At 33.6% G+C, this 11513-nt stretch overlaps 2 long non-coding RNA genes across 2 annotated transcripts in view; both read left to right on the plus strand.

The window, feature by feature from the left end:
* Positions 1-8936, plus strand: part of LOC113800508 (uncharacterized) — a 45925-nt gene extending 36989 nt beyond the window's left edge. Inside the window, exon 6 of the long non-coding RNA XR_011398351.1 lies at positions 4997-8936. This is a non-coding gene — a long non-coding RNA (uncharacterized lncRNA). The remainder of the gene's footprint in view (positions 1-4996) is intronic.
* LOC113800529 (uncharacterized) lies at positions 23-4213 on the plus strand. Its single transcript, XR_011398366.1, has 9 exons — positions 23-743; positions 855-924; positions 1179-1277; positions 2025-2104; positions 2243-2341; positions 3159-3233; positions 3525-3607; positions 3804-3907; positions 4129-4213. It is a non-coding gene; the product is annotated as an uncharacterized lncRNA (long non-coding RNA).
* Positions 8937-11513: the final 2577 nt, after the last annotated feature.

The following is an 11513-nucleotide window of genomic DNA, read 5'->3' on the forward strand; positions in this document are numbered from 1 at the left end:
AGATGGATATGACATGGTTCACATGACTTGACATCCTCACAGAGCTGTTTTCTTGATGCACTTCAGGAAGCAGATCCCAATGTCTTGTGGATGTAAAGATGAGGGCAAATTTTTGTTAATAATTTTCTCCTGTCTTCTAAGGAGAGGATCTACAGTTGATTTAGCCCATCTGTCTGTGATGTTGTTTGACCCAAGTATGTGTAATGCTCTTTTTTTGAAGTATTTTCAATACAATTGTGGTAAGCAGTGAAATGATTAATTGCATTTCATATGTGGATACATGTGATGTCATGACCTTGTATTGTATGGTATTGATAATCTTTATTCTGTGGTTTACATTATGTTTATGCATTTAATATTGATGTGAATACACTTCATTTTCAGCTTTTTGTGCTTAGAAATGTATTGTAGCATTACTAACTGTATTTGCATGTACTCCCAAGTATAATAGTTTGTGATAGTTTAGTAATGATTGAATAACCTTGTTATATTAAACTTTACAAAACTGTACTAAATGTTACTAAAATGTAGGAATTTTAATTTTTTAACCCCACCTCCACCCCCACCCCTCCATGCCCCATTAACTATGGCTGTTTTGCATTTGACCCAATTTCTTAATACATGATTATTCCCTTTGCAGAAAGATTTGGTGTTGAATACAAAATATGAAATAATTAATAGATTTCATATTTTGTAGATTTAAGAGCAGAGCTACAAAGTTGATATTATATTTTTTAAATAAGGTGAGTATGAATATTATGAACCTCCTGAATAGTTGTCTGGTCTGTATTGCATTGATCTGTAAGGTATGTTACATAACTTATAATGATAAAATATAAATTTTTATGTTTCAGAAATCATAGGTGTTGGCTGTGAAGAGGGTATGGAGTAAAAATGTCATAATTATATATGTAACAAGTGCAGGTAATATATATAATCTTTATTATTATTATAATATAATTTATAATATTATTATATAACAGATTGGCTGGACATGTAAATAGGTAAGAAAGGTCTTCAGATATGTGACTTTATTTTGATTAGATACTGGACTTGGGTTGAGGATGATGCTAATCCATAGAAGATAAATGGTAAATCTTCATTTAGAATTTTTGTAATTTTTTTATATAAATTTTAAGTAGTCCATAAACACTGTATAATTATTTTTTAATTAATAGAATGTATGATCATTATGCAAGAGTTCCTGAAAGGCTGTTTACAAGTCTGGGTAAGAAAGAAGAGGAGAAGGAATGTGTAGTGTGCCCTGCATGAGACAGGTTAACTAATTCACTGCAGTTCTAAAAAAATTAACTGACAAATTTTTGTTTACTTTGCTAAAAAGAAGTAATAGATTTAATTGTGCGAGAGAAAATTAGTCCTGTATCCAAGGGTTGCAACGAGTATGAAATGGATTTTGTCATCACTATTTTTCATTAAAGTATAAGAATATAAGCCCTATTAGAAAAAAAAGAAGTTAAGAGCTTAATGAAACATTGCTATTTGTATATTAATATTTAAGATATAATACACAATATATGGAATTCTAATTCTATACAGTTTACACATTTGAAATGAGAAGATTGTCCATGAAATTTATTAACATAGTAATAATAATAATAATAATAATAATAATAATAATAAAAAAAAAACATATGATATAAATGTTGATTGGCTATATTATATTAGAGCTCCCTCTCCCAGATTATTATTGGTATTATTCAGTGATTTTTATTTGTAATTCATTATCCTTTTGGAGAACAGGTGTTACTTTTACCTTATTCTCAGGTAAAACCTCCCATAAAAGGAATTACAATTAAACTTAGGGAAGGATTTGACTATGATATAAAGTACAAGTCCTTTCTTTTGAATGATGGGAAATAAGTTAGCCACAGTATTAGTCATAAATGCACCACAGTGAATATTGATAAACTTGCTTGTTTCAAGTTTTCCAAATAGTTTAATTAAAAATAATTTTTGTCTGTGTAATTATGGGAAATCTATTGAATTTAGTTGCAATTCAACAGGTTGAAAGCTGTGAAGTGTTCATTCCATATGTTGGCAATTATACCAGACACAGAATAGGGAAATTGGTGTTCTTACACAGGTAAATATTGTTAAAAGGTGTTTGGTAATAGCTAATGAAAGAAAAGAAAATTGTAATCTTTAAAATGTCTGTTAGAATGACATATTTGAACTCTATAAAGTAGTCACACACTATTTTTTTCTTCTCCCTCCTGCCAAGGCTGAAGGAGAAAAGGAAAGCGGCTGAGTCTGCGGAGTGGCAGCCATACTACAGTTGGAGTGGAGGGGGAACAGGATCACTTGATTTTCTTTTTAACAGGTAAATATGAATAAATGCAATTTGATAATGTATTGACACTTTTCACATTTAAGTATATCAAATGAAAGTCCTTAATTGTGAAGATAACAGTATTGTGCTTCACTCTACCCAGAGGTTTAAGTGGTATTTTGATTTAGCACTTAGTTGTTAAGACAAGGCAGCATTTTCACAGGTAAAAATAAGGATGGGCAAAGAAGCAACATGAATGTAAAATTATATAAAAGATAACCATCTGATCTGTATTAATGTGATTGAATCTTGCAATGATGTGAATAAGGCCTAAAATTTGAATTTAAAGACTTGACAAATGTTACATCTGAACATGCTTACAAAGATGTATTATGGCAATACTTTTTTATATATTTAAAAATTATTGCATAATCTTTGTAACCCCCACTCCTATGTACCAGTAGATGTGGCTGTATAGCAGGCAATCTGGAATATGAATATATGCATATGCCCTGTGATAGTAGTGATTACTTATCATTGAAAATAAAATATGAGAGAATAATTAGCAAAATTTATATTATAGATTTGTGAGTGCAGAGCCATAAAATGGACATTATTGTTGTCTTAATAAAGAGAATGATAAATGAAAAACACTTGAGTATCTTTGTGGTCTAAGCCATGTGTTAAAGATTGTCTAGGGTTTGTTTCAATAATTATTAAACAACATTTAATTTAACAATTAAATTAAATTAAATTTTAATCCTAGCAAGATTCAATCACATTTAATACAAATGAGATGGTTATCTTTTATATAATTTTACAGAATATTTATATATTAATAATTATATAATTTTAAATAATTTTTCAGACAGCAAATAGTGTATGACTGACTGAAGGGATTCATGGAGGTAGATGGCAAATGTACATGATGTAATAAGTGCAAGTAAGTGGAAGTAAGAGTAATTGTTTTCTGTTGTGTAATTGAATGACAAGCTATGTCAGTTATGAAAGAAATGATGAAATATTTGACTATTTAAGATTTAAAAATTGTTTGCAAATGATTTTCTGTTCCAGATGAATATGTTGATAGGCAACAGAAGTAAAGTATAGTGCTAAATTATGGTAGATAGAAGGTAAATAATGAAATGATTTCATTTGGTTGTCAGTTCAAGATATATTTATTCTTGAGTAAATTAATGAAATATGTGGAATATATCTAACAATTCAATCACAGATTGAAGGCCCAAAGAAGTCTATTGCTGTTAAAATACACGAATCTGCAAGTTACAGAACAGGACAGAGCTTTTTCTTTCACAGGTGAATATTTTAAACTGTAGTTGAATTTTTGTACCAAATTTGTTAAAGAACCAAAACTAAGCCAAAATTATATATTTTAAGATGTAGCTTGATAAAAGAAAAATGTTTAGTTTGCACCTACACTAAATCCCTTACATAAAGATTATAAGCCTTTTCTTATTTCTTGCATATTTAATGAAGGTATTCCTGCTGGCAGGCCTGGAGGAACAGAAGGAAAAAAAAATATCATGGAGTATCAGCCACACTGCAATTAAACAGGAGGATAGGATGCGGGATTGGCAAAGTGTTGTTTCCAGCAAGGTAATATAATTACATGCAATTTAAAATTTGTCAGATATGCCAGTTAGACAAAAATTAACATAAGACATCTTTTGAATATTGTTTGTTTAGGTAATTATTATCCATGCATTGAATGAAAGGGCAGAGGAAGAGGAAGAATGTTGAGTTATATTAAATGCCAATACAGGTTGTTACCACTTGTATTTGGTTTCTCTTAAACTTATAAAACATTTAATTGACAGATTCAGAGGAAAATGATACTGGAGAAAGAAATGCAGATGGCATGATAACGGTGCAAATGACTTCATTGAAAGAGCTTGCTAGAAGGTAATATTCTAAAAATGTGTGTTTAAGAAATATATATTTTTTTATATATGCTAATATTGGTATAATGTAGAAGCATGCCAAAGAATATGGTAGTTGAAAATAACATTTGAATGTAGAATCAATTAAAGAATGTATTTAATGGAATTTGATATTTTTTCAGAGACGATGGAGGCTTGGAGGTCAAGGCCATCTTCAAGGGCAAATGAGGGACGACAGACAAATAACCATGGGCTTGCAGTGCCTTTTAAAGATGAGTTATACACAGTTTCCTGGATTTATTTTATAACTCTCCCAAGATGGCAAACTGATATCTGATTTGGAGTACTAGATTCTAAGACAAGGCAGTACTCAGACAATTTAGAGGTATGTGTGAATGCATTGGAGGAATGGAAATGCATTAGTATTACTATTAGTACAATGCAGGTTGATAGTTTGAAAATAGATGTTTTAGACTTTCAAAATATAATGCTGAGAATATGATACCAAAGTGGTAATTATAATTTGTCAAGTCTTGTCCCAGTATGAGAAATACCTCTTTTGCTTTTACAGATGGATGGCAGATGTAGTTAGTATCCTGAGAACCAAAGCTGTGGAAGTGTGTGTGTTTTTTATGAAGATGAAAAGAAGGTAAGCTAGTGTTATTAAATACCTACTCTTATCTGGTCATATCTATAAACAGAGGATAGTTTAGGGATATCATTTAGAGTGTTTAAAGCATTGCCTTCAATTAATTATTATGTTTAATGTGAATATTAATATGCTAAATATTTTTCCAGACACAAGGTGCCAGCTGCTTGTACGTTGAATGCCAAATGGGATTTGAATTGGATGATGGCCTCCCAGTTTCACAGGTAAGTATTTATAGATTTTTTAAAATGAGGATGTGAAAGCAAGTGGAAAAAGATGAATGTGAATATTGATTGTGTTGTAATGGAAAAAGTCCTCTGTACATCAAAACCCATCCCAACATGGGAGTAACATTTTGCCCCAAAAACATGGAAAAGGAAACAAATAATCTTAACTCAGTGGAAAGTGTGTTGTGATTTAAAAAAAAAAAATAGTTGATAGTCATAAAAAGTATATGCATTTGAAAATATTTTAATTCAAATGTGTTTAATTTTTTATATAAAAGGAAACTCGGTCAATATGTTAGTTTTATACAAATTTTATTTTTTAATAGGTAAAGAATGTTGGAAAGGGAGGGAGGGAGAGGAGGAATATGAACCTGTAACAGCTGAGTTGTTAGTCTTGTACTCTGGATACATGTACACACAATATGGCATCCAAAACAGACTTGCTTATTCCCTTCATTTATTTAGGTGTATTTTTACCATTTTAAAAACTTGTGTTTATACATTGATGTGACAGAATGGCACAGGAAAGGTTTATTCATGGGAAGGTGGGGTGATGAGTGTTTGCGCCACACTCCTCCAAGACCCCACTGGTGCCATGATAATGGAAGATAATATCAAGGGATTGTATATTTCATTAGAACATGCATGTTAACATGTTGACATAGTATTATGATGAAATGTGTTACTTTTCACGAATTTTTATGAATTGTTATAGTACATATCCATGGAATCAGAGAGTCCTTGGACATTCACTAATGTAATGTCCTTAGGTAATGCTATTTGTACTGGTTTGAAAAAGCATAACTACATAGGGGTGCATCTACCACTAATTGTGGAAAATGTTAAATCATCCCATGATGATTATCTCTGTTGCATCAAGAAATAACAAGGGGTGGAATCAATCCATCTTGTCTAGTTTCCTCGCAACTACACTTATACTTGGTCACACAACTGATAAATCAGGGTCTTTGTGCATGCATAAGTATATTATAGAAAAGAGTGCATGTCACTAAAGAGGTGTTGCATAGCATAATAATTTTAACCTGACAGCAATCTTCACTTACTCTGACAAACATGATGGGAGGGGGAGGGAGTACATGCATGGGATTCATATTTGTGTTTAGTCTGTCAAGTGGTACTTGTTTGTTTATTATCTTTATGATGGCTAGATGATAATGTTGAATAAGTTAAAATAAAACCTATTTCTTTGATGTCTTCAAGACCATGTTGGTATATTTAATGATTAAATAGCTGCCTCATGCAAGCTTTCTGGTTTGGCTGTAGCTTGAATGTATATTGGATAGGAAATAATGTGAGAGTATGGCTGCTTAATTTGTTTGTTACCTCATTGAATTGCCTCATGATCGGGGATTCCTATGTGTATGCTTATATATCTATTATTTGATGATGAATAATTTTAGCTCTTGAATCTCATTGTATTCCATATATAAATCAAATAAATATCTAAGGTCTTTACAAATAAAATGTAGGCCACCATGAAATATGAGCCTTTTTTGAAAAAGAAAATCTAAGTAATAGAATTAGCAAGTTGAATTCAGTTTGGCTGCATATTGGGCCAATTTTCTTAGGAGCAGTATGTAATTATTGATGTATATATTTAACACAATTCAATTGTGAACATGTTATGTGTACCATAGATGTTTTGTGAAAGGTTGGTAGACATTACACAATTGGTTAGCTTTCAAAGATTTAAGATGTCTTAAGATTAACTTTATAACAAATGTTTACACTGCTTTTTCCAAACACTAAGGAAAGTAGGGAAACAGTTTTGTCACCAAAGAGTCTATTGTTTAACAAAGATGAAGCCATATAGCTTTAAAGCTTAAATAAAACGTTGGGCATATGCATACATGTCATTGTTTGTTTGTGTCATTATGTTTGTGAAGATTGGGGTGTGTAGGTGGTGAATTAAAGGGGTTTTGGCCTGAGGCTTTATTGGTGTGACCCTATGGCAATGGATTGGTATCCGCCATAGGCTGGTGTCCATCATCTCTTTAAGGAGCTTTTGGGTGTGGGTGTGAGTGCCCACAGGTATGGCTGGTGTGCTTGAGATCGCCGGGAGAGCCGAGACGGCTCACCTGTCGGCTAAGGCCTTGGTAGGCCTAGTTGCTGGTTGCTGTTTCTTGCTCGGCTGGAGGATTGTGAGTGCTGAACTCGGCCCAGGTGCGGGAGCTTAAGTGGGTCTGAGCTGTGCCAGCCACTTGGGAACGAGGGGAGCCTGTGGTCCAATGGGTGAGCCGTGAGGTGTCCGTGGTCAACCAATCAGGTCTCGGTATGCGTTGTTGAGAAGCTGCTGATGGTAAGGGCGAGAGGACAAGCTGTGGACCTGGACCCAACCTGGGGGAAGTATGCTGCGCTGCAGGTTGTGGGGGTCGGCTACAACCCCACGAGAGACCCCGTGCCCTGGGTGCCAAGGGTGGAGGGTGACCTGCTCTGCTCTGGGTCCGTTTTGGTCTGTCTTTGCCTGCCTGCCTGCCTGCCTGCCTGCCTGCCTGCCTGCCTTTCTTTCTGCCTGCCTGCCTGCCTGCCTGCCTGCCTGCCTGCCTGCCTGCCTGCCTGCCTGCCTGCCTGCCTGCCTGCCTGCCTGCCTGCCTGCCTGCCTGCCTGCCTGCCTGCCTGCCTGCCTGCCTGCCTGCCTGCCTGCCTGCCTGCCTGCCTGCCTGCCTCCCTCCCTTTCATCCAGTGACTCCTGTCATGAGCAGGTGCCTGCTTCTGTATGTTGGGGTGTCAGTATTTCTGTCTGTGACAAAGGGTGAGAGTTTGCTGGAATTGCTTTAGGGGAGAAAGTACTTGGGCAAATAAAGTGCAATGTCAGGAAGGGAGGCAGGCAGCAGCTAGGGGCCTAGGTGCAAGGTGAACACCCATCCGGTTTGAATCATATCGCTGACAGGATTAATTTGAAATGGGGGGCAAGGGAGTTGAGAAATAATTGGGAACTATGTTGGAATGATTAATTTATTTTTGCTCTTGTGAAGTTTACAAACCAGAATGTCATTGTACTGACAGTGACTGCAAAATTGCCTTGATCCATTATTAAATATTTAATTATAAGTATCATCTGCATTATAAAGCTGCAGACAAAATATTTCCTTGAACATTTACATTAACACAGACCAAAATGTGGACCACAGTTGATGTTAATATTCCTGACATTGAGGGGACTGCTATCCCCTCATTCCCTTTTTCTCCACCCAGTGTTTACTCAATTATAAAGATAATATATAAATAAAACATTTAATAATTATACATGTTTTGAAAATTGATCATGTTATCAGGTCACTTTGGTAATTTTATTATAGAAATCACAAATCTTGTTGAAATGTACTGCATATTATTTAGATATAATATTTTATTTATATATTTTTCATAATAGATGTAGAAACTATTGACTAATGATGAAAATATATATTTTAAATATAAATAATTAAACCATTTACACTTGCATCTCCCAATTTTGAAGGAATAGACTGGAGTATGGAAGGGGGGAGGTGTGGGGAGGTATCTCTGGAAGGATTGGGTATTTACGTATGGCACACATAATAGGTATAGTCAGTTGCCATGGCCAATTGTTTATTTATATAATTTAAATATTATTTAATAACACATTGGGTACAATAACATACACTCATAAACTAAATTCATCCCCCCCCTGTCTTTCAACCCCCCTCCCCCTTGTGCCTCTGAGGATGTATGTTCATGCCATGGTCATTTTGATTAATTTTTCTTGACTGGCAGACAGTACTAATTTATCACTCTTCTAACCTTAACCTTGTTTATAATTTTGCAAATCTCCTATTAACCTTACTATAGCAATGCTATATAACATAATAAATGTCATTAGTAACTGTATACAGTTAATTGCATTATCCCCCCCCCCCCATTAGATTTGAAACATCAGATTTTTACAGGGCCATTGAATTTGAAAATGAAATACCTGACCAACAGGGGATGCATATGATTTGGAGCCAATGAGTGAAAGGGTTAAAATGGTGCTTGCAACTACGGTAATCACAGATGTGAAGAAATTATTATTTGTAATGCTTTTGACCCTCTGATTCTGTGCTTTTTTGTGTTGATCATTCATGGTTTGAGTTGTTTATTATAGGTGTTTAATTTTGTCTTTACCACAATTTCTATTGACCAATTTATTTTTTATTACAGTAGGTTCAGCTGAATATCTTTATCAGTTTGATTATGTAGACATGACCATGTGAACTACATCTATAATGATATCTTTAGCCATAATTGTAGTTGAATAGTTCATTAGTAGCTCATTTCATGGATATGCTCAGAGAATGTATGCATCCTCTGTCATGCATTTTATCAGCATGAGAAGAAATTGGAAAAAAATCTTAAAATAGTCTTTATGACAAAAGTAAATAAAAGTGATACAGTAAATATCATAAGAATATGTGAATATTGTGCCTGGTATGCACTTTTCACAGAAACATGTGAATAATTTTTATAATCTGTGACAAAGTAAAGGGCAGCAACACCTTTTGAGTGGACAATCCTGTGACAGGTTCTTTTCACATCATAACCCTTCTTGGGACACAGTATGAGTTAGGAATGTTATTAAATCATACACATAAATAATACTAATAGTGTAGTAAATAGGAAAAAAAGGGGTGAGAGAAGGTAATTTTTTGAAATGGAAATAAGTTAAGAGGCTAAAAATAGAAGTGTGAAAACCTATTTACTACAGTAGCTATCCTTTTGTCATGGTCCTGATGAGTGCAGGGGATGGGGGGAGTAAACAAATTTATGCATCCTTTAACTACTGTTGTTCATATTTGAGGAAAAGATTCATCATCTATGAAGTAAAGATGTAATAAAAAATTGTTATAAATACACTTTTTAAAATTACATATTAATATCATTTGAAGGTAACTAGATTTTTGAAGAAAATAAATTAAATGTGAAATATTAATTATTTAATTATTTATAATAGTAACAGAGGAACTGATATTTGTAAGGGGAATGTGTAAGTAATGAACTTAATTCAAATAAAGTATAATTTTACTTTGTCTTGCTATCTATTTGATTGCTGCAAACAAAAAGAAATAATGTAAGAGAGGTGTAAGAGTTCCAGTGCCAAACAAGTATAATGATATATACAGTGAATAGATGAAAATGAAATAAAAGTAAATAGGAGAAAGAGGGGTGTACTTGAGGAGGTTGAGGTGAGGTAATGATTGATGAGATTAAAAAAAAAAAAAAAAAAGCAATTGTAAAAAAAGCATCTTGAAGGAAATTGAAAATCTCTGACAATTTGGTCTTGCATGCATAAAAAGGGTTGGGAATGAAGGGAGAGCAGTGTACCAAAAAGAGCATTGTTCATGTGGAATTTACAATGAGCTAGCTGGCTGAGCTGATGTATAATGATCTGTTTGACATTAACAGATTATGCTATGAAGCGTGGATTATCCATGGCTCTAGGGACTGACTTTAAGGGTGTCTTCCGATAAAAGGCTAAAAACATTATATATTTTTTTTTAATCAATAGAAAAAGGCTGGTTGGTGTGTGTGTATGTGTATATCATGGTGAGTGTTTTGGATTCAGAGGGGTGGTGGTCTGGGCCACCAGGTGTGGTATGTGTGTTTGTCATTGATGTTATTGTATTGTTTGTTGTGTATGTGTAGGTGGGCCAAGATTAATATTTTGTCTTTGTATGTGTGTGTTTAAATGCTGAATGAATGCTGTATGATCTGTAATGTTTGTTTGTTTATGATGAAATGTGGTTTATATATGTTGCCCTGTGTACATAGAGTAGTCTCTCTTTTGTACAGATAGCATTATGATGATTTAGTTTGATTTAGATATACAGCAGTCAGTAGGATAAGTCAGAATCTAGAATATACAGCTGTCTGTATATGATGATGAATATTCTGGTGTGCAGCTTCATAATTGCAAGTTTGATTGTGTTTGTGTGTGATGGTTGAAATTTTTTTTTGTTGGTGAAATCAAAGGATGTATTTTATTTTTTTTTGTGTGTGTGTGATGGTGTTATTACCTGACTGTGATGGGTTGAGTATCTGTGTTCAATGTATTTTTTATTTGTTAATGTTTGTCTATAATTTCAAATGTTGCTGCTCTGAGGTGTTGATGGTATGAATAGCTTTTTCATGATGTTTTAAGAATCTAAGATTTAGAGGAATGTGTGTTGCAGTTTTATTGCATGTTGAATACAACAGTTTAAGTAAAACAAAACTATATTTAGCCAACTGCAAGAAAATCCATTTGTCTTCTAATTATAATATAATTCATTGCTATCTATTTTATCCATTTTTTTCCCCTGTTGATTTTCAGCTGTTTTGAATAAACTGAAAATTAAAAAATGTATAACTAATACATATTGTCACTATTAATGAAAGTAAAAACAATATATCATATGTGTGATATCTTGTGCAAAAGAAAAAAAGGT

The sequence above is a fragment of the Penaeus vannamei genome, chromosome 42 (assembly GCF_042767895.1).
Source record: "Penaeus vannamei isolate JL-2024 chromosome 42, ASM4276789v1, whole genome shotgun sequence".
Classification (NCBI taxonomy): Eukaryota; Metazoa; Arthropoda; class Malacostraca; order Decapoda; family Penaeidae; genus Penaeus; species Penaeus vannamei.